Here is a 24,805-nt window from a genome sequence, read left to right on the forward strand (position 1 = left end):
CTTGTAGTCAGATTAATCCCCAGATATCTGAGAGAGTGTTTGGCCCATTTGAACTCAAAATTAGCCTCTATGAGCTTTTTGGTGTGATCTGGGATGTGTATAGGTAATGCCATACACTTTTCCAGGTTGATTTTATAACCTGATATAGAGGAAAAGGAATTAAGGGTTTGGTAGAGGTTCGGCAGTGTTATCATTGGTCTCGTCAGGGAGAGGAGGACATCGTCTGCAAAGAGCGTAAGTTTGTATTCCTTCTGTTTTATTTTGATACCAGTTATGTCAGGGGATCGTCTAATTTGTTGGGCCAAGGGTTCTATGCATATTGCGAATAGCAATGGAGACAGAGGACATCCCTGACGGGTTCCATTGAGGACAGGAAAGCTTTCGGATTGGTGACCCATAGCTCTTACGCTTGCTGAAGGGGTGGAATATATACTTTGTATTGCACTCATGAATTCTCCCGAAATGCCTACTTTGGTCAGCACTGCTTGCATATAAGTCCAGTCGACCCTGTCAAACGCCTTCTCAGCGTCCAGGGATAGGAGCAGAGAAGGCGTTTTTGATTCTTGTATATAATCAATCAGGGATACCATTCTCCTAACGTTGTCTGGCGCCTCTCTATTTTGAATGAAGCCTACCTGGTCTGGGTGGATCATTTTGGGGAGTAGAGGTTTGAGTCTGTTGGCTAAGATTTTGGTGAAAATTTTGAGGTCTTGATTTATGAGGGATATTGGTCTGTAATTTTGACACACCATCTTATCTTTGCCTGGTTTCGGGAGTACTATAATTTTAGCGTTTAACAATTCAGAAGGGATTTTTTGACCTTTTAGGATAGAATTACAGAATTGAACAATATGTTTGGTGAGGATGGGTTTGAACTGTTTGTAATAATCTCCTGGGAACCCGTCAGGGCCTGCTGCCTTGCCTGGTTTTAGATCTTTGAGTACCCCTAGGACCTCTCTGTCTGTTATGTCAGCATTTAAGGATTCTAAGTCTTGTTCGCTTATCTTGGGTAAAGTCGCTTCCTCTAGGAAAGTGTCAAGGGAGTTCCTTGTGGATTCTGATTTGGTTACCTTCTGGCCATCATACAGGGAACCATAGTAGGCTGCAAATGAGGCAACTATATCTTTGGGGTTTGATGTAAGGACCCCCTGAGTATTATATAAATATGGGATTGACATGTCTCTTGTTCTGTTTCTAATTTTATGGGCCATGAATTTGTCTGGCTTATTTGCGTAAAGAAAATATTTAGACTGAAGCCTCAACCCCGCCCTGGAAGATTGGTCAGAAAGCAATTTGTCGAGTGCTTGTCGTTTTTCTAATAGTGTCTTATAGAGATTGGGTGAGCCAGAAATTTTGTGGCGTTTCTCAAGGTTAGCTATGTCCCGTTGAAGTGAGTCAAAGATAGTTTTAGTTTTGCGTTTAGCCAGTGACTTCATGTGGATTAATAGTCCCCTTATAACCGCTTTATGAGCCGCCCACACCTGTAAAGGGTTATCTACTGTGTTTGTGTTAAGTTTCCAGTATTCCTCCATGTGTCTGAGGACCGTCTCTTTGTGGTTTGGATATTTTAAAGATAATGGGTCAAATGACCAGCTTTTAGTATTGTTGTGCAGAAGAATTCCTGACAATTTAAGTGAGACTATTGAGTGATCAGACCATACACATGGTTGAATAGAGGAAGATACAATGTTTGATATTAGGATCTGGCTTGAGAAGATATAATCTAAGCGGAAGTATTTACGGTGTGCTGAGGAGTAAAATGTGTGGTCAGCTGTATTGCCGTATATTGCCTGCCATGTGTCGAGTAAGTTATGTCCTGCCATCGTGTTGAGAATTGATAGTGTCTTTTTATTCATTCTATGTTGGGCAGCCGTGATGTGGGTGTTTGAGGCTTGAGTCTGTGTATAAAGAGGTACATTAAAGTCCCCTGCTAGGAGGATTCTAGTTGCATTCCAGCTAGTCAGGAGGTAGGACAGGTTAGTGAAAAACTGTTCTTGGTGTTCATTAGGTGCGTATACATTGCAAAAGATTATTTCTGTATCATTTATAGTGCCCTTAATGATAAGAAATCTCCCTTCCTTGTCTATAATGGAGTCAGTGAGACAAAAATTTAGAGAGGAGTGGAGGAGTATAGACACCCCTCTTTTTTTCTGATTAACTGTCGAGTGATAGTGTAAAGGGAATTGTCTTTCCCAATATTTCGGTATTTGGGAGGTCATGAAGTGGGTTTCTTGGAGGAAAATAACATTGGCCCCTAAATGTTTATATTGTGTCATAGACTTCCTCCTTTTAGTGTCTGAGTTAAGGCCTCTCACATTGTGTGAGACTAACGTGATGTTGGTACTAGCCATCTGAGTAATTGAGTGGTGTCTTAGAATCAGTATGTATTGGTGCGTTCTTGGTTACCTGACCCCAAGTGTGAGACCTATCTGAAGTTGGTGAATCCAGAGTTCCCAGATGAGTATCAGCTCTGCTTCTGTATTTGCGGAGTATCTGTGGTCTTTTTGGGAGTGGGAGTGAGGGAAGGAGAGAAGAGGTAAAGAGGGGGAGATACAGAAAAAGGAGGAAGAAGAAGAAAAAATAAAACAGGTTAATCAAATTATACATTACATTCTCGGTCCATATTATTAAACCTGGAACAAATAACAAAAAAACTATAGCTTGACTAAACATTGAAAAAAAAGTAATTTCCAAGGGGACCTTGAGTCCGAGGAGACTTCACCTATCTACCCTCTTGTTGCTTAAAGTACTACTTATTGTAAGAGGTTTTTTAGAGAACGTAGTGGTAATATTATAGATATTAGTTCTGGCCACCCTGTTACAGTTCCTTGAACCTTGCACAAACTTAACAAGAATTAAACTCTAATGGTTAAACTAAACAACAACCCAACCACAAACCCAACAGATTCCTGACTCTATGTCCATGTTGTAGAGAGGCAGCTTCTGGTTGTAAATGGGGTGCCTGAAGATTCAGTCACCATGTCCCTCCAACCAGAGAATCTCGGGTGAGGCTGAAAGAGAATTAGTGCATGAAGGTTTCAAAACAGTCCATCAGTTGTTTTTAGATTTCTTTGAAGGATTTCTTGTCCATTGAGATCTCTGTGACTTCATAGGTATCCTTTGTGGTTTTGGTATGTCCGTGGAAGGTGTGGGGCCCTGAGCAGGAGGTAGCTCCAAACCCAGAGCTTCACATATATCTGGGATCCCTTCAGCGTCCTTTATTGTCAGCAATTTGTTGTCCTTTGATATGTGAAGTGCAAAGGGGTAACCCCATCTATATTGGATTTGATTTTTCCGTAGAAGAGTTGTTAGGGGTCTCAGGGCACCCCTTCTTTGTAAAGTTCTATTACTAAGATCTTGGAAAAAGTGTACCACATTACCTCTGAATTTAAAAGTAGGTTGTTTTGCTGCTTCTCTGATGATTTTGTCTTTTTCAGGGAATCTCAGGAAGGCCACAATGACATCTCTGGGTGGGAGATCTGCTTTGGGCTTGGGTTTGAGTGCTCTGTGGGCCCTCTCAATTTCAATTTCTGTGGATGAGTCTATTCTTGTGATTGCACAAAATAGTTGGTGAAGGTATGAAGGGAGGTCTGTAGATGTTACTGATTCTGGGATGCCTTTAAGACGGATGTTACAGCGTCTGCTCCTGTTCTCCATATCCTCCAACTTGTCTAGTAGTTCCGTCACAACTTGCTGTTGTTGGGATGTCTGTTGGACCGCCATCTCTACATCTTCTATAATGTTGTCATTGTTTTCCTCCAGGGAGTCGATTCTTGCGCCCAGGTCAGACATATCCTTCTTGATATCATTGAGGCTCTCATTCATGGAAGTGTGCATGGCATCCATCTTTGCCCACAGTTTGTCAAAACTGTTGGTGATATCTTGTTTTGATACTAGTAGGTGGAGATCAGCTCTTGTTAGAGGTGTGTTGTCCTCTGTAGTGTTAGGCTCTGTTAAAGCAACTTCCTCCAATACCCTAGACTCAGGGGAGGATTCAGCAGGGTTGTCATTCTGCGTTTGCTTGAAAAAAGAGGTTACATGAGTGTTTTTTCCACCGCCTATCTTCTCCGTCTTATTCAATCTCTTTGATGTCATTCTGATATTCCTGAGTGGGTTGTCATACAAGATGCTAATTTAGTGATGACGTGAGAATGCTTTTTGTAGGTTAGTTGTGGTTTCTTAATTCTCTTGGGCTTTTATTGTGTATTAAGAGCAGTTCAGTGTGATACCAACTATGACCACTAGATGTCAGACTTGTATTAGGAATGAAAAAATTGCTGAGAGGTCTGAGGACCTTTATCTGTAATAACACCTTTGGTCCACTGGGTGGCAATCTTGTATAAGAAATAAAAGGGTGCAAGGGGAAATGAATCTTCTACAAGTTGCTTCACTTTTGACCACAAGATGGCAGGCAAGGGTTATATATGATCTATCTCAATGAAAAGAGCCGACAGAAATAAGTGCAAGGAAAAGAAACATGTAGAACTTTTCAAAAACTGATAGTCCAAGCACAATTCCCCACCAATTTTGTGCTGTATTGTTAGGGGAGTAAAACTAATAAATGTTTAGTTGCTGAAGGTGGAACTGTGCATGACTAGATCCCAATAGTATAAGCATGAGTAGGAATTGCCACGTGGAGAATCTCTATATTTCAGGTTTCTAGACCATTCTATTGTGAGTTCACAAGTTTGTTGTCTAGGTGCATTAGGAGATTTATAAATGTTTAGAGTCCCTTATAAATTTGTTTGTGGTTTAGAGGTTCGATTTAGCTGCTTAGGAGCCGTTTTGAGGATAAGGTTAGAGAGGCCGTTTTAGAGACTTTATGGCCTTTTGATTAGCATGTGGTTAGTCCCCCTGAGATTCATTAAAGTGTTGTTAGGCAGAGTGTAGAGACGCCATCAGGCCCATACTCACGCTCCGGAGGTAATGTAGCTCTGAAGCTTTGTCCGGTAGTACACTTCGTCGGCTTAGCTGAGCTGGGGTGAGGCTGCGCTGATGCGGTGGCGCGGCTCCGGTGTTAAAAGAAAAGATGGCGACTACCACCGGGCCTTTGCGCTCTCAGTAGGGCTTGATGTTCAGCAGTATGAGGCATATAAGTGGTATCGATCAATGCACCACATATTCATAGTGACGGCTAACACTTTTGTTTTCCTCATTAAGGTGATTTGAGCGGGTGATGGCGTTTCTCCCCGGACAGGAGTGCAGAGCTCTAGGGAGACACGTCCATCTTAGATGTAGGCAAACTCCGCCCCCAATATTATGCTAATTAAAGGAACATTAAACACTAAATAAATTGGAGATAGAATGAAGCATTCCAAGAAAAGATTAGTCTGAAAATAACATGTAGATGTATTTTTTAAAGTTTCATTAGCTGTTTAAATATTGACAAAATAAGTATACAGTTTTAGTGCCTCTAAAGCAATGGGAGCTGCCATGTTGTAACTTAGGTTACCTTCTCTGCTGTGGCCAATTAGGGACAGTTATAAATAGGTCACTAGAGTGTGCAGCCAATGGTTGTGTGGAATATAAAAGTGCTCTGCACTTCCATTTATAATAGGAACTGAAAAGCTCACAATTTCAGAATGGAATTACAGGAAAAGGGGACAAAATAAATAATGAAAGTATATTGCAGAGTAATTTTTTAATATACGATTTATCATTTCATGTTACCATCTCCAAGTGTTTAATGTCCCTTTAATGTATTAATTATATAACTACATTCCTAGCATAATAACAGACAAAAATATTATTCATACTCACTAATACTTGTTAACAATGATCTGAGAGGTGTGTGACATTTATTTAAGGAAAATAATCCATTGTAACCTCTGCAGCCCAGTTAGGATGGTCTCTACATCTAGACTTGTTTTTCCACTTTAACACTTTTAGGGGCAGCCCTCATGGAATTCTATGTCAAAAAGGAGTCTGTCCCTGTGAGTGGCTAGATGTCTGCCATAGAAATAATTAGAGCTCTCTGCTATGTAAAAGTGCGCAACGAGAACAAATTATACAGGGAGAGACCATTGTATGCTTAAACATTAAAGGGACACTGAACACAAAATTTTTCTTTTGTGATTCAGATAGAGCATGCAATTTTAAGCAACTTTCTAATTTACTCCTATTATCAATTTTTCTTCGTTCTCTTGCTATCTTTATATGAAAAAGAAGGCATCTAAGCTTTTTTTCTTGGTTCAGAATTCTGGACAGCAGATTTTGATTGGTGGATGAATGTATCCACCAATCAGCAAGGACAACCTAGGTTGTTCACCAAAAATGGACCGGCATCTAAACTTACATTCTTGCATTTCAAATAAAGATACCAAGAGAATAAAGAACATTTGACAATAGGATTACAATAGAAAGTTGCTTAAAATTTCATGCTCTATCTAAATCACAAAATAATTTTTTTGGGTTCAGTGTCCCTATTACACCTAATACAAATCAAAATACACTGTTTTCAGTGCACTGTACCTTAAAATTGCTGTTATTTTCGTATGCATAGTTTTCCTTTCAGAGTAATTAGTGTAAAGTATTTTGATAAAAGCTCACCGCATTTTAAAGGGACATTCTACAATATAATTTTTATTGTTTTAAAAGATAGATAATCCCTTTATTGTCCATTCCCCAGTTTTGCATAACCAACACAGTTATAGTAATATACTTTTTACCTCTGTGATTACCTTGTATCTAAGCATCTTCTGACTGCCCCCTGATCACATGACTATTTTTTTTTATCTATTGAATTGCATTTAGTACTGTGTTGTGCTAACTCTTAAATAACTCCTCGGGCGTGAACACATTCGGCCAGATTACGAGTTTTGCGTTATGGCTAATAACGCTGCTTTTTCACTACCACTGCTATTACAAGTCTTGTAGGTATAGCTGTACCGCACACCTTTTTGGCCATAACACAACATAACTACCGCACCTTTCAAAAAGTTATTTTTCAATGGGACTTCCATAGCGCTGGTATTACGAGTTTTGCCTGGGAGGCCCAAAAGTGAGCGGTACAGCCTATACCGAAAAGATTCGTTCCGCCATCTAAAGTCAGTAGTTATGGGTTTTGCGCTACAAAGCTGTAGCATAAAACTCATAACTAAAGTGCTAAAAAGTACACTAACACCCATAAACTACCTATTAACCCCTAAACCGAGGCCCTCCCGCATTGCAAACACTAAAATAAAATTATTAACCCCTAATCTGCCGCTCCGGACATCGCCGCCACTATAATAAAACATATTAACCCCTAAACTGCTGCCTTCCCGCATCGCAAACACTAGTTAAATATTATTAACCCCTAATCTGCTGTCCCTAACATCGCCGCAACCTACATTACTGTTATTAACCCCTAATCTGCCGCCCCCAAAATCGCCGCCACTATACTAAAGTTATTAACCCCTAAACCCCTAAACCTAACCCTAACGCCCCTAACTTTAACATAATTAAAATAAATCTAAATAAAAATTACAATTAATACCTAAATAATTCCTATTTAAAACTAAATACTTACCTGTAAAATAAACCCTAAGCTAGCTACAATATAACTAATAGTTATATTGTATCTATCTTAGGTTTTATTTTTATTTCACAGGTAAGCTTGTATTTATTTTAACTAGGTAGACTAGTTAGTAAATAGTTATTAACTATTTACTAGCTACCTAGCTAAAATAAATACAGTTACCTGTAAAATAAAACCTAACCTGTCTTACACTAACATCTAACCTTACACTACAATTAAATAAATTTCATTAATTAAATACAATTAACTAAATTACAAAAAAAAACAAACACTAAATTACACAAAATAAAAAAGAAATTATCAAATATTTAAACTAATTTCACCTAATCTAATAGCCCTATCAAAATAAAAAAGCCCCCCAAAATAAAAAAAAAACCCTAGCCTAAACTAAACTACCAATAGCCCTTAAAAGGGCCTTTTGCGGTGCATTGCCCCAAAGAAATCAGCTCTTTTAACTGTAAAAAAAAATACAAACACCCCCCCAACAGTAAAACCCACCACCCACACCACCAAACCCCCCAAATAAAAACCTATCTAAAAAACCTAAGCTCCCCATTGCTCTGAAAAGGGCATTTGGATGGGCATTGCCCTTAAAAGGGTATTTAGCTCTTTTTCAGCCCAAACCCTAAGCTAAAAATAAAACCCACCCAATAAACCCTTAAAAAAACCTAACACTAACCCCCAAAGATCCACTTACAGTTTTTGAAGACCGGACATCTATCCTCAACAAAGCGGCAGAAGGCCTCAGCGAAGCCGGCAGAAGTCTTCATCCAAGTGGGCCGAAGTCTTCATCCAAGCCAGCAGAAGTCTGACGGCTAACGAAGAATGAAGGTACCTTTAAGGGACATCATCCAAGATGGTGTCTCTTGAAATCCGATTGGCTGATAGAATTCTATCAGCCAATCGGAATTAAAGGTGAAAAATTCCTATTGGCTGATGCAATCAGCCAATAGGATTGAGCTTCAATCCTATTGGTTGATCCAAGCAGCCAATAGGATTGAGCTCACATTCTATTGGCTGATTGTAGGTGTAATTAGTTTAAATATTTGATAATTTATTTTTTATTTTGTGTAATTTAGTGGGGGGGGTTGTAATTTAGTTAATTGTTTTTAATTAATGTAATTTATTTAATTGTAGTGTAAGTTTAGGTGTTAGTGTAAGACAGGTTAGGTTTTATTTTACAGGTAAATATGTATTTATTTCTCCAACATAGGTGTGTCCGGTCCACGGCGTCATCCTTACTTGTGGGATATTCTCCTCCCCAACAGGAAATGGCAAAGAGCCCAGCAAAGCTGGTCACATGATCCCTCCTAGGCTCCGCCTACCCCAGTCATTCTCTTTGCCGTTGTACAGGCAACATCTCCACGGAGATGGCTTAGAGTTTTTTAGTGTTTAACTGTAGTTTTTATTATTCAATCAAGAGTTTGTTATTTTAAAATAGTGCTGGTATGTACTATTTACTCAGAAACAGAAAAGAGATGAAGATTTCTGTTTGTATGAGGAAAATGATTTTAGCACCGTAACTAAAATCCATGGCTGTTCCACACAGGACTGTTGAGAGCAATTAACTTCAGTTGGGGGAACAGTGTGCAGTCTCTTACTGCTTGAGGTATGACACATTCTAACAAGACGATGTAATGCTGGAAGCTGTCATTTTCCCTATGGGATCCGGTAAGCCATGTTTATTAAGATAGTAAATAAGGGCTTCACAAGGGCTTATTAAGACTGTAGACTTTTTCTGGGCTAAATCGATTCATTATTAACACATATTTAGCCTTGAGGAATCATTTATTCTGGGTATTTTGATATGATTATATCGGCAGGCACTGTTTTTGACACCTTATTCTTTAGGGACTTTCCCTAATCATAGTCAGAGCCTCATTTTCGCGCCGGTATGGCGCACTTGTTTTTGAGGAAGCATGGCATGCAACTGCATGTGTGTGGAGCTCTGATACATAGAAAAGTCTTTCTGAAGGCATCATTTGGTATCGTATTCCCCTTTGGGCTTGGTTGGGTCTCAGCAAAGCAGATTCCAGGGACTGTAAAGGGGTTAAATATAAAAACGGCTCCGGTTCCGTTATTTTAAGGGTTAAAGCTTCCAAATTTGGTGTGCAATACTTTTAAGGCTTTAAGACACTGTGGTGAAATTTTGGTGAATTTTGAACAATTCCTTCATACTTTTTCGCAATTGCAGTAATAAAGTGTGTTTAGTTTAAAATTTAAAGTGACAGTAACGGTTTTATTTTAAAACGTTTTTTGTGCTTTGTTATCAAGTTTATGCCTGTTTAACATGTCTGAACTACCAGATAGATTGTGTTCTGACTGTGGGGAAACCAAGGTTCCTTCTCATTTAACTATATGTATTTTATGTCATAAAAAAATTTAGTAAAAATGATGCCCAAGATGATTCCTCAAGTGAGGGGAGTAAGCATGGTACTGCATCATCCCCTCCTTCGTCTACACCAGTCTTGCCCATACAGGAGGCCCCTAGTACATCTAGTGCGCCAATACTCCTTACTATGCAACATTTAACGGCTGTAATGGATAATTCTATCAAAAACATTTTAGCCAATATGCCCACTTATCAGTGAAAGCGCGACTGCTCTGTTTTAGAAAATTCTGTAGAGCATGAGAACGCTGATGATATGGTTTCTGAAGGGCCCCTACACCAGTCTGAGGGGGCCAGGGAGGTTTTGTCTGAGGGAGAAATTTCAGATTCAGGAAACATTTCTCAACAAGCTGAACCTGATGTGATTACTTTTAAATTTAAGTTGGAACATCTCCGCGCTCTGCTTAAGGAGGTGTTATCCAATTTGGATGATTGTGATTATCTGGTTATTCCAGATCCACTATGTAAAATGGAAAAGTTCTTAGAGGCCCCGGGGCCCCCCGAAGCTTTTCCTATATCCAAGCGGGTGGCGTACATTGTTAGTAAAGAATGGGACAGGCCCGGTATACCTTTAGTACCTCCCCCCATATTTATAAAATTGTTTTCCTATAGTCGACCCCAGAAAGGACTGATGGCAGACAGTCCCCAAGGTCGAGGGGGCGGTTTCTACTCTACACAAGCGCGCCACTATACCCATAGAAGATAGTTGTGCTTTCCAAGATCCTATGGATAAAAAATTAGAAGGTCTGCTAAATATGTTTGTTCAGCAAGGTTCCCTTCTACAACCAATTGCATGCATTGTCCCTGTCACTGCAGCCGCGTGTTTCGAGTTTGATGAGCTAGGAAAGGCGATTATTAGTAATTCTTCTTCTTATGAGGAGATTATGGACAGAATTCGTGCTCTTAAATTGGCTAATTCTTTCACCCTAGACGCCACCTTGCAATTGGCTAGGTTAGCGGTGAAAAAATTTTGGGTTTGCTATTGTGGCGCAGAGCGCTTTGGTTAAAATCTTGGGCAGCGGATGCGTCTTCCAAGAACAAATTGCTTGACATTCCTTTCAAGGGGAAAACTCTCTTTGGCCCTGACTTGAATGAGATTATCTCTGATATCACTGGGGGCAAGGGCCACGCCCTTCCTCAGGATAGGTCTTTTCAAGACCAAAAATAAACCTAAGTTTCGTCCCTTTCGCAGAAACGGATCAGCCCCAAGGGCTACGTCCTCTAAGCAGGAAGGTAATTCTTCTCAAGCCAATCCAGCCTGGAGACCTAGGCAAGGCTGGAACAAAGGAAAGCAGGCCAGGATACCTGCCACTGCTACCAAGACAGCATGAAATGCGGGCCCCCGATCCGGGACCGGATCTGGTGGGGGGCAGACTCTCTCTCTTCGCTCAGGCTGGGGCAAGAGATGTTCTGGATCCTTGGGCGCTAGAAATAGTCTCCCAAGGTTATTCTCTGGAGTTCAAGGGGCTTCCTCCAACGGGGAGGTTCCACAGGTCTCAGTTGTCTTCAGATCACATAAGAAGACAGGCATTCTTACATTGGGTAGAAGACCTGCTAAAAATGGGAGTGATTCATCCTGTTCTATTAGGAGAACAAGGGATGGGGTTCTACTCCAATCTGTTCATAGTTCCCAAAAAAGAGGGAATGTTCAGACCAATCTTAGATCTCAAGATCTTGAACAAGTTTCTCAAGGTTCCATCGTTCAAGATGGAAACCATTCGAACACTCCTTCCTTCCATCCAGGAAGGTCAATTCATGACCAAGGTGGATTTTAAGGATGCGTATCTATATATTCCTATCCACAAGGAACATCATCGGTTCCTAAGGTTTGAATTCCTGGACAAGCATTTCCAGTTCGTGGCGTTTTCTTTCGGATTAGCCACTGCTCCTAGGATTTTCTCATAGGTACTAGGGTCCCTTCTGGCGGTGCTAAGGCCAAGGGGCATTGCTGTAGTTCCTTACTTGGACGACGTTCTGATTCGAGCGTCGTCCCTTCCTCTAGTAAAGGCTCACACGGACATTGTCCTGGCCTTTCTCAGATCTCACGGATGGAAAGTGAACAAGAGTTCTCTATCTCCGTCAACGAGGGTTCCCTTCTTGGGAACTATAATAGACTCCTTAGAAATGAGGATTTTTCTGACAGAAGCCAGAAAAACAAAACTTCTAGACTCTTGTCGGATACTTCATTCCGTTCCTCTTCCTTCCATAGCGCAGTGCATGGAAGTGATAGGTTTGATGGTAGCGGCAATGGACATAGTTCCTTTTGTGCGCATTCATCTAAGACCATTACAACTGTTCATGCTCAGTCAGTGGAATGGGGACTATTCAGACTTGTCTCCGAAGATACAAGTAAATCAGAGGACCAGAGACTCATTCCGTTGGTGGCTGTCCCTGGACACCCTGTCACAAGGGATGACCTTCCGCAGACCAGAGTGGGTCATTGTCACGACCGACGCCAGTCTGATGGGCTGGGGCGCGGTCTGGGGATCCCTGAAAGCTCAGGGTCTTTGGTCTCGGGTAGAATCTCTTCTACCGATAAATATTCTGGAACTGAGAGCGATATTCAATGCTCTCAAAGCTTGGCCTCAGCTAGCGAGGGCCAAGTTCATACATCAACCATCAGGGGGGGTTCCCTAGCGATGGAAGAAGTGACCAAGATCATTCTATGGGCGGAGTCTCACTCCTGCCACCTGTCTGCTATCCACATCCCAGGAGTGGAAAATTGGGAAGCGGATTTTCTGAGTCGTCAGAGATTGCATCCGGGGGAGTGGGAACTCCATCCGGAAATCTTTGCCCAAGTCACTCAACCGTGGGGCATTCCAGACATGGATCTGATGGCCTCTCGTCAGAACTTCAGAGTTCCTTACTACGGGTACAGATCCAGGGATCCCAAGGCGGCTCTAGTGGATGCACTAGTAGCACCTTGGACCTTCAAACTAGCTTATGTGTTCCCGCCGTTTCCTCTCATCCCCAGGCTGGTAGCCAGGATCAATCAGGAGAGGGCGTCGGTGATTTTGATAGCTCCTGCGTGGCCACGCAGGACTTGGTATGCAGATCTGGTGAATATGTCATCGGCTCCACCATGGTAGCTACCTTGGAGGCGAGACCTTCTTGTTCTAGGTCCGTTCGACCCACTCCAGCTGACTGCTTGGAGATTGAACGCTTGATCTTATCAAAGCGAGGGTTCTCAGATTCTGTTATTAATACTCTTGTTCAGGCCTGAAAGCCTGTAACCAGAAAAATTACCACATAATTTGGTATATCTGTTGGTGTGAATCTGCAGGATTCCCTTGGGACAAGGTTAAGATTCCTATGAGTCTATCCTTCCTTCGAGAAGGATTGGAAAAAGGATTATCTGCAAGTTCCTTGATGGGACAGATTTCTGCCTTGTCTGTGTTACTTCACAAAAAGCTGGCAGCTGTGCCAGATGTTCTAGCCTTTGTTCAGGCTCTGGTTAGAATCAAGCCTGTTTACAAAATTTTGACTCCTCCTTGGAGTCTCAACCTAGTTCTTTCAGTTCTTTAGGGGGTTCCGTTTGAACCCTTACATTCCGTTGATATTAAGTTATTATCTTGGAAAGTTTTGTTTTTGGTTGCAAATTCTTCTGCTAGAAGAGTTTCAGAATTATCTGCTCTGCTGTGTTCTTCTCCTTATCTGGGGTTCTATGCAGATAAGGTGGTTTTGCGTACTAAACCTGGTTTTCTTCCAAAAGTTGTTTCTAACAAAAACATTAACCTGGAGATAGTTGTGCCTTCTTTGTGTCCTAATCCAGTTTCAAAGAAGGAACGTTTGTTGCACAACTTGGATGTAGTTCGTGCTCTCAAATTTTACTTAGCAGCTACTAAGGATTTCAGACAAACTTTGTCTTTGTTTGTTGTTTATTCTGGTAAACGGAGAGGTCAAAAAGCAACTTCTACCTCTCTCTCCTTCTGGATTAAAAGCATTATCCGATTGGCTTATGAGACTGCCGGACGGCAGCCTCCTGAAAGACTCACAGCTCACTCCACTAGGGCTGTGGCTTCCACATGGGCCTTCAAGAATGAGGCTTCTGTTGATCAGATATGTAAGGCAGTGACTTGGTCTTCACTGCACACTTTTTCTAAATTTTACAAATTTGATATTTTTGCTTCTTCTGAGGCTATTTTTGGGAGAAAGGTTTTGCAAGCCGTGGTGCCTTCCATTTAGGTGACCTGATTTGCTCCCTCCCTTCATCCGTGTCCTAAAGCTTTGGTATTGGTTCCCACAAGTAAGGATGACGCCGTGGACCGGACACACCTATGTTGGAGAAAACAGAATTTATGTTTACCTGATAAATTACTTTCTCCAACGGTGTGTCCGGTCCACGGCCCGCCCTGGTTTTTTTAATCAGGTCTGATAATTTATTTTCTTTAACTACAGTCACCACGGTAACATATGGTTTCTCCTATGCAAATATTCCTCCTTAACGTCGGTCGAATGACTGGGGTAGGCGGAGCCTAGGAGGGATCATGTGACCAGCTTTGCTGGGCTCTTTGCCATTTCCTGTTGGGGAGGAGAATATCCCACAAGTAAGGATGACGCCGTGGACCGGACACACCGTTGGAGAAAGTAATTTATCAGGTAAACATAAATTCTGTTTTTAGCTAGGTAGCTAGTAAATAGTTAATAACTATTTACTAACTAGTCTACCTAGTTAAAATAAATACAAACTTACCTGTGAAATAAACATAAAACCTAAGATAGCTACAATGTAACTATTAGTTATATTGTAGCTAGCTTAGGGTTTATTTTATATGTAAGTATTTAGTTTTAAATAGGAATTATTTAGGTAATGATAGTTATTTTTATGTATATTTATTTTAATGATATTAAAGTTAGGGGTGTTAGGGTTAGACTTACGGTTAGGGGTTAATAACTTTTGTATAGTGGCGCCGACGTTGGGAGCGGCAGATTAGGGGTTAATAAGTGTAATGTAGGTGACGGCGACGTTGGGGGCGGCAGATTAGGGGTTAATAAGTGTAGGTAGTTGATGGCGACGTTGGGGGCGGCAGATTAGGGGTTAATACGTGTAATGTAGGTGTCGGCGATGTCGGGGGTGGCAGATTATGGGTGTTTAGACTTGGGGTTTATGTTAGGGTGTTAGGTGTAAACATAAATTTTGTTTCCCCATAGGAATCAATGGGGCTGCGTTATGGAGCTTTACGCTTCTTTATTGCAGGTGCTTATTTTTAGCCAGCTCTCCCCATTGATGTCTATGGGGAAATCGTGCACGAGCACGTAAAACCAGCTCAAAGCAGCGCTGGTATTTGAGTGCGGTATGGAGCTCAAGTTTGCTCAACGCTGCTATATTGCCTGCTAACGCCGGGTTTTTGTAAACCTGTAATAACAGCGCTATAGGGAGGTGAGCGGTGGAAATAACTTGCAAGTTAGTACTGAGCCGCTGATAATGCTAAACTCGTAATCTAGCCATTAGGTTTTATTTTACAGGTATTTAGTTTTAAATAGGTATTACCGGTATGTAGTTAAGAATTGTAAGTTTAATTTAGCTCTATTGTAATTATGTTAAAGTTAGGGGGTGCTAGGGTTAGGGTTAAGTTTAGGGTTAGTTTTAAGGGTAGGTGTAGGGGTTAATAGTTTAATTTAGGTTGTTGCGATGTGGGGGGCTGGCGGTTTAGGGGTTAATAGGTTTATTTAGTGGTAGTGATGTGGGAGGCCAGAGGTTTAGGGGTTAATAACTTTATTTAGTTGCGGCGTTGTCGGTGAGTGGCGGAATAGGGGTTAATAACTTTAATATAGTGGCGGCGATGTTGGGCTGCAGCGGAATGGTGTTAATAACTTTAGTATAGTGGCGGCAATATCGGGAGCAGCAGATTAGGTAGTGATGTGGGAGGCCAGAGGTTTAGGGGTTAATAACTTTATTTAGCTGCGGCATTGTCGGGGAGCGGCGGAATAGGGGTTAATAACTTTAATATAGTGGCAGCGATGTTGGGGTGCAGTGTAATAGGGGTTAATAACTTTAGTATAGTGGCGGCGATATCGGGAGCGGCAGATTAGGGGTTAATAGCTTTATTTAGGTGGCGGCGATATCGGGAGCGGCAGATTAGGGGTTAATAACTGTAGGTAGGTGTCGGCGATGTCGGGGGGCAGGTTAGGGGTGTTTAGACTTGGGGTTTATGTTAGGGTGTTAGGTTTAAACGTTAGTTTCTTTTTCCTCATAGACATCAATGGGGCTGCGTTACGGAGCTTTTCTTTCCGTGATCACAGGTGTTAGATTTTTTTCTGTCCCTCTCTCCCCATTGATGTTTATGGAGAAAGCTTGCACGAGCACATCAAAACAGCGCTTGTTTTGTGTGCGGTATAGAGCTTAAAAACCCCATGTCGCACGCACAAGACGGGTTTTGAAAAACTTGTAATGGCTGCGATATAGGGAGTTAAATAACGCAACTTTTCTTGCGTTAGTTAATTTCCCTATAGTACTCAAAACTCGTATTCTAGGCATTTCACTGGTAGTGTAATTTCTTCTGCTGGCTATGTTTACACAACTTTTGTATAGCCAATACTTAAAGGGACAGTCAACACTAGAGTTTTTGTTGTTTAAAAAGAAAGATAATCCCTTTATTACCCATTCCCCAGTTTTGCATAACCAACAGTTCTATAGAAATACACTTTTTACCTCTGTAATTACCATGTAGCGTCTCCTCAAACTGCCCCCTTATTTCAGTTCTTTTGACAGACTTGTATTTTAGCAAATCAGTGTTCACTCCAGGGTAACTTCACGTGCATGAGTTCAATGTTATCTATATGAAACGCATGAACTAATGCCCTCTAGTGGTCAAAATGCATTTAAGTTAGAGGCAGTCTTCAAGGTCTAAGAAATTAGCATATGAACCTCCTAGGTTTAGCTTTCAACTAAGAATACCAAGAGTACAAAGCAAAATTGGTGATAAAAGTAAATTGGAAAGTTGTTTAAAATTGCATTCCCTTTTTAAATAATGAAAGTTGTTTTTGGACTTGACTGTCCCTTTAAAGGGACATTTCTCCAACATTGGTGTGTCCGGTCCACGGCGTCATCCATTACTTGTGGGAAATATTCTCCCCCACAGGGAAAGGCAAGGAGAGCACACAGCAAGAGCTGTCCATATAGCTCCCCCTCTGGCTCCGCCCCCCAGTCATTCTCCTTGCCGCTCTGAACAAGTAGCATCTACCACGGGGATGGCGAGGAGTTTGTGGTGTTAGTTGTAGTTTTTTATTCTTCTATCAAGAGTTTGTTATTTTAAAATAGTGCTGGCTTGTACTATTTACTCTATAACAGAAAAGTGATGAAGATTTCTGTTTAAGAGGGCTATGATTTTAGCAGACAGTAACTAAAATCCATTACTGTTATCACGCAGGACTGTTGAAACAAGAGAACTTCAGTTGGGGGTAACAGTTTGCAGACTCATCTGCTTCAGGTATGACTGGTCTCCTTCTAACAACACAGGCTAATGCTAGATGACAGTCATATTTCCCCTCAGGGGAAAAGGTAAGCCATTTTTCTTTCACCTCAGCAAAAAAGATAACAGGCTTCCCCTTTTTGTTTTTTATGCTGGTAGACACTGTTAGGGGCAAAATCGATTGGTTTTTATTACAATATGATACCATTTGAAATATTTTATAAGCTCACATACACTGGGGAACATTTTTTTTATTGATCTGGCTTGTTTTAGACACCTAAATCTAGTCAGGAAGGCCCCTTCACTCTAGTGTGCTGAGGGAGGAAGCCTCATTTTGGTGCTTCAGCTGCACAGTTGATTTACAAGGCAGTGCATGCAGATAGGGTCCTGTGGCTCAGAAAGTGACTCCAAAAGGCTTTTTTCTGTGAATGGTGACCCCTAAGGAAGGTAAAAAGCTGCAACAAGGCTGTAGCAGGGATTGTAGTGTATAAAAACGGTTAAATCCAACAATTAGCTCCGGTTTGCTTGTTTTAAGAGCTAGAGTCTCCATATTTGCTGTGCAATACTTTCTAAGCATTAAGACACTGGGGTCCAAATTTCAGAAAAATCGGATATTGCCTTCATAGTTTTTTGAACATTCAGAAATAAATGTGTCATTTTATTATTTAAAGAGACAGTAACGTTTTTGTTTAAAATCGTTTTTATTGCATTGTTTGCCTGCCTAAATCTGTTTAACATGTCTGTTCCATCAGATAACCTATGTTCTGTGTGTATAGAGACAAATGTGGTTCCCCCTTCGAGTGTTTGTGATAATTGCGCCATAGCGTCCAAACAAAATCAGGACAGCTCTGTTATTTTTCATAATGTTGCCCAAGATGATTTATCTAATGAAGGTAGTGGGGATAGCTCTACATCCTCTCCTTCTGTGTCTACACCAGCTTTGCCCGCGCAGGCGACACCTAGCGCGCCAGTGCTTATTTCTATGCAACAATTATCAGTAGTAGTGGATAATTCTATAGCAAATCTTTTATCCAAACTGCCAGCTTTTCAGAGAAAGCGTGATTGTTCAGTTTTAAATACAGATAAAAAGGATGAACAATCAGACGCTGACGATGCCTTATCTATTTTACCCTTGCATCAATCGGAATTGGCTGTAAGGGAAGGGCTGTCTGAGGGTGAAATTTCAGATTCAGGAAAAATTTCTCAACAGGCAGAACCTGATCTAGTGGCATTTAAGTTTAAACTAGAACATCTCCGCGCTTTGCTTAAGGAGGTATTAGCTACTCTGGATGACTGTGATTCCATGGTAGTACCAGAGAAGTTGTGCAAATTGGACAAATTTTTAGAGGTCCCAGTGCACGACGACGCTTTTCCAATACCTAAGAGGGTAGCGAACATAGTGGAAAAGGAGTGGGAGAAGCCAGGTGTACCCTTTGCCCCACCTCCTATATTTAAGAAAATGTTTCCCATAGTAGACCCTAGAAGGGACGCATGGCAAACGGTCCCGAAGGTTGAGGGAGCCGTTTCAACACTAGCGAAGCGCACAACTATTCCTATAGAGGACAGCTGCGCTTTCAAAGATCCTATGGATAAAAAATTGGAAGGATTGCTTAAAAAGATTTTTGTTCAGCAAGGGTTCATCCTTCAACCAGCTACGTGTGTTATTACTGTCACTTCAGCGGCGTCCTTTTGGTTCGAAGAACTAGAAAGGTCGCTCCAGAAAGAGACTTCCTATGAAGAAGTCATGGACAGAATTCACGCATTAAAGTTAGCTAATTCCTTTATATTGGATGCCGCCTTTCAAATAACGAAATTGGCGGCGAAAAACTCAGGTTTTGCTATAGTAGCGCAGAGGGCGCTTTGGCTAAAATCCTGGTCGGCAGATGTTTCGTCCAAGACTAAGTTACTGAATATTCCTTTCAAGGGTAAGACCCTTTTTGGGCCGGAATTGAAGGAAATTATTTCAGACATCACTGGGGGTAAGAGCCATGCCCTCCCACAGGATAGGCCTTTTAAGGCTAAGAACAAGTCTAATTTTCGTTCCTTTCGCAATTTCAGGAACGGACCGGCTAATAACTCCACTGCCGCTAGACAAGAAGGTAACGCGGCCCAGCCCAAACCCGCTTGGAAGCCCATGCAAGGCTGGAACAAGGGTAAACAAACCAACAAACCTGCTGCTGCTACCAAGACAGCATGAAGGGGTAGCCCCCGATCCGGGACCGGATCTGGTAGGGGGCAGACTATCTCTCTTCGCTCAGGCTTGGGCAAGAGATGTTCTGGATCCCTGGGCACTAGAGATAGTTTCCAAGGGATACCTGTTAGAATTCAAGGGACTTCCTCCAAAGGGAAGGTTCCACCTGTCTCGCTTATCTTCAGACCAGATAAAGAAACAGGCATTCTTACATTGTGTAAGAGACCTATCAAAGATGGGAGTGATAAACCCAGTCCCCTCCGGGGAACAAGGTCTAGGTTTTTACTCAAACCTGTTTGTGGTTCCCAAAAAAGAGGGAACTTTCAGGCCAATTCTGGATTTAAAGATATTAAACAAGTTCCTCAGAGTTCCATCCTTCAAGATGGAAACCATTCGGACAATCTTACCGACAATCCAGCAGGGTCAATTTTTGACTACCGTGGATCTAAAGGATGCGTATCTGCATATCCCAATCCACAAATCTCATCATCAGTTCCTGAGGTTCGCCTTTCTGGACAAACATTACCAGTTTGTGGCTCTTCCATTCAGTTTAGCCACCGCTCCCAGAATTTTCACAAAGGTGCTAGGGTCCCTTCTAGCGGTCCTAAGGCCGAGGGGCATCGCTGTAGCACTTTATCTACACGACATCCTAATCCAAGCGTCGTCCCTTTCCAAAGCGAGGGCTCATACAGACATTGTGTTGGCCTTTCTCAGATCTCACGGGTGGAAGGTGAACATAGAAAAAAAGTTCACTGTCACCATCCACAAGGGTTCCTTTTCTGGGAACAATAATAGATTCTGTGGAAATGAAGATCTTTCTCACAGAAGTCAGAAAGGCAAAGCTTCTAAAAGCTTGTCGAGTTCTTCATTCTATTCCTCAACCCTCCATAGCTCAATGCATGGAAGTAATAGGACTAATGGTCGCAGCAATGGATGTGGTTCCTTTTGCTCGAATTCATCTAAGACCATTACAGCTATGCATGCTCAATCAGTGGAATGGGGACTATACAGACTTGTCTCCCCAAATTCAAGTAGATCAGGTAACCAGGGACTCACTTCTCTGATGGTTGACCCAGGATCACCTGTCTCAGGGAATGAGTTTCCGCAGACCGGAGTGGGTCATCGTCATGACCGACGCCAGCCTCTTGGGGTGGGGCGCGGTCTGGGACTCCCTGAAAGCTCAGGGCCTATGGTCGCGGGAAGAGTCGCTTCTCCCGATAAACATTTTGGAACTAAGAGCTATATTCAATGCGCTCCTGGCTTGGCCTCAGCTAGCGGAAGCCAGGTTCATAAGATTTCAGTCGGACAACATAACGACTGTTGCGTACATCAATCATCAGGGGGGAACAAAGAGTTCCCTAGCGATGAAGGAAGTAACCAAGATAATCCAATGGGCAGAGAATCACTCCTGCCATCTATCTGTTATTCACATCCCAGGAGTAGACAACTGGGAGGCGGACTATTTGAGTCGTCAGACTTTCCATCCGGGGGAGTGGGAACTCCATCCGGAGGTCTTTGCTCAGTTAACCCAATTATGGGGCATTCCAGACATGGATCTAATGGCGTCCCGTCAGAACTTCAAGATACCTTGCTACGGGTCCAGATCCAGGGATCCCAAGGCGACTCTAGTGGATGCATTAGTGGCGCCTTGGTCGTTCAAACTAGCATATGTGTTTCCACCGTTTCCTCTCCTTCCCAGGCTCATAGCCAGGATCAAACAGGAGAAGGCCTCTGTGATTCTGATAGCTCCTGCGTGGCCACGCAGGACTTGGTATGCAGACCTGGTGAATATGTCATCGGCTCCACCATGGAAGCTACCTTTGAGACAGAATCTTCTAGTACAAGGTCCATTCGAACATCCAAATCTAGTTTCTCTGCAGCTGACTGCTTGGAAATTGAACGCTTGATTTTATCCAACCGTGGGTTTTCAAATTCTGTGATAGATACTCTGGTCCAAGCCAGAAAACCTGTGACTAGAAAGATTTACCATAAAATATGGAAAAGATATATCTGTTGGTGTGAATCCAAAGGATTCTCCTGGAGTAAGATTAAAATTCCAAAGATTCTCTCCTTTCTCCAAGAAGGTTTGGATAAAGGGTTGTCAGCTAGTTCTCTAAAAGGACAGATTTCTGCATTATCCGTCTTGTTGCACAAACGACTGGCAGCTTTGCCAGATGTACAAGCTTTTGTTCAGGCTTTGGTTAGAATCAAGCCTGTTTACAGACCCATGACTCCTCCTTGGAGTCTAAATTTAGTTCTTTCAGTTCTTCAAGGGGTTCCGTTTGAACCTTTACATTCCATAGATATTAAGTTATTATCTTGGAAAGTTCTGTTTTTGGTTGCTATTTCTTCTGCTAGAAGAGTTTCTGAATTATCTGCTTTGCAGTGTAATCCACCATATCTGGTTTTTCATTCAGATAAGGTTGTTTTGCGTACTTAGCCTGGTTTTCTTCCAAAAGTTGTTTCCAACAAGAACATCAACCAGGAAATAGTTGTTCCTTCTTTGTGTCCGAATCCAGTTTCAAAGAAGGAACGTTTATTACACAATTTAGATGTTGTTCGTGCTTTAAAGTTCTATTTAGAAGCAACAAAAGATTTTAGACAAACCTCATCTTTGTTTGTCGTTTACTCTGGTAAGAGGAGAGGTCAAAAAGCTACTGCTACCTCTCTCTCTTTCTGGCTGAAAAGCATTATCCGCTTGGCTTATGAGACTGCCGGACGGCAGCCTCCTGACCGTATCACAGCTCACTCTACTAGGGCTGTGGCTTCCACATGGGCCTACAAGAACGAGGCTTCTGTTGACCAGATATGTAAGGCAGCAACTTGGTCTTCTCTGCACACTTTTGCCAAATTCTACAAATTTGATACTTTTGCTTCTTCGGAGGCTATTTTTGGGAGAAAGGTTTTGCAAGCCGTGGTGCCTTCCGTTTAGGTAACCTGATTTGCTCCCTCCCTTCATCCGTGTCCTAAAGCTTTGGTATTGGTTCCCACAAGTAATGGATGACGCCGTGGACCGGACACACCAATGTTGGAGAAAACAGAATTTATGCTTACCTGATAAATTACTTTCTCCAACGGTGTGTCCGGTCCACGGCCCGCCCTGGTTTTTTAATCAGGTTGAAAAATTTTTCTTTATACACTACAGTCACCACGGCACCCTATAGTTTCTCCTTTTTCTCCTAACCGTCGGTCGAATGACTGGGGGGCGGAGCCAGAGGGGGAGCTATATGGACAGCTCTTGCTGTGTGCTCTCCTTGCCTTTCCCTGTGGGGGAGAATATTTCCCACAAGTAATGGATGACGCCGTGGACCGGACACACCGTTGGAGAAAGTAATTTATCAGGTAAGCATAAATTCTGTTTTTATTCAAAAATCGTTACTGTTTAAAAACATAGATAATCCCTTTATTACCCATTCCCCAGTTTTGCTTAACCAACACAGTTATATTAATATACTTTTACCAATGTGATTACCTTGTATCGAAGCCTCTGCAGACTGTGTCCCCTTATCTCAGTGCTTTTACAGACTTGCATTTTAGTCAATTAGTGCTGATTCATAAATGGTTCCCTCTCCTGGCAAAGTTGGATGTAGCTGTACCATGGTCTCTGCCAATGCTTTTAGACCACTGGATTTCAAATCTGTGCTCAAGCCTCCCTAACAGGCCAGATTTTGAGGATTACCTTGGGCGAGAGCAGGTTACTTTTCATGTCTACTAATAACCTAATTATTTCATCCGGGGCTCCAGTTCAGATATCCTCAAAATCTGGCCAGTTAGGGAGGCCTGAGAACAGGTTTGAAACCCAGTGCATTAGACCCACTTATACAAGGTCTGCTATTTCTTAGCAAAAGCCAGTTTCAAGGTTTTGTGCTTCAGAAGATCTTTATCTGCCCCATTTTCTCTTGATAAAAACCTGACAAATGGGAAATGCTACTTATATTCCTGGGATATGTAGTCCAGCAACAAACGCACCCAGCCCACAGAAACAGCGAAGAAAAGAAGGCTGTTAAAAAGTTTTATTCATACAAAGCCGTCACGTAGCAAAACAGTCAGATAAAGAGCACACTGTTAAGAAAACAGGCAGCAGACATGGTCAAACGCGTTTTGTTTGCAACAGAACTTCCTCAATGACATATTTAATAGGCCACTCACCTAATTAAATTACTTGATATAAAAAAATATGTTTTACTAAAGTCAAATTAAATGTTTAATGATACACTTTGTTTTTAATAACTTTTTTTTATCGATTTCCAGCTCTAAATTATTTTAACATCTTTGAGATTTATACAATCATAAATTTAAAACTTAAAAATACAAGTTCAACATATTCCTAAGGATAGTTGAAAGATTAAATGTAACTGTATGCGGAATACATTTCATTATTTTGAAAACATTAGCAAATACTGTATATTTAGAGTTTTATTTACAGATGTGTAAAAAAAAATGTTGTATTTGGTTTATCATGAGATAGAATAGAATGTTGTGTTCAAATTGCAATAGAAAAGAATGTTCTTAACGAATATAGAGACTGCTGCATCTAATCTGTGACCTTGCTATGTAAATAACCTTGGGATGCAATATTAACTCAAAGACAAGTCATTCATTTTTAAGTATATATAAAATTTTAAATTAGCTTTCTCAAAGGTGGTCTGGAAAAGGGTTGATTTCAACGTTTTTAAAATACCTTATACTTCTTAAAACTTTTTTTTCCCATTTTGGAAGAAACACTAATGCTAAATGGGGAAATCTTAAACCGTAAGTCAGCACTTTTCATTAACAAAGCTTTTATCACTTGATCTATAACTGACTATAAAACCATGGTAATGAATAACTGACTTGAGTAAAGAGGCACTGTAATATTGTTAGGTTCTCTTTAAAGTGACATTAAACACAAATTGTAAACTACATGATTAGGAACCTTCATATATAAGAATAATTTTACAATTTAAACTGCAGCTTTGTTTTGTCAAATGACTATATTGTTTTATGTTTATTCTTTTAACTGATTCCCTGTCCCCCAGATCAAATGAACCCCTGCTAATCATTTACAAACTAATATTCAGATATAGCACAAACTCTGTTTGCACATGTGTAGACTGGAGTAGCCTGGCCACTTGTATTCCCTTAAGGAGGTTTAATACTGATTTAACTTAATTACTATTGCAAAGAATTATTTTCCTATCATGATTGTTAATGCAAAACTGATAATCCACCTTTTAACAGCATGTGACACCACAGAAGCTTAGGGAGTGAGGAAAAAGTAAACAAATGCTCAAATAAATTGCCCCAAAGTATTA

The 24,805-nt window shown here is 41.3% G+C and overlaps 1 protein-coding gene across 1 annotated transcript in view; it reads left to right on the forward strand.

The window, feature by feature from the left end:
- Window positions 1–24,805, forward strand: part of LOC128640114 (arsenite methyltransferase-like) — a 172,792-nt gene that overhangs the window by 147,330 nt on the left and 657 nt on the right. The window lies entirely within an intron of this gene.

The sequence above is a fragment of the Bombina bombina genome, chromosome 9, assembly GCF_027579735.1.
Source record: "Bombina bombina isolate aBomBom1 chromosome 9, aBomBom1.pri, whole genome shotgun sequence".
Lineage (NCBI taxonomy): Eukaryota > Metazoa > Chordata > Amphibia > Anura > Bombinatoridae > Bombina > Bombina bombina.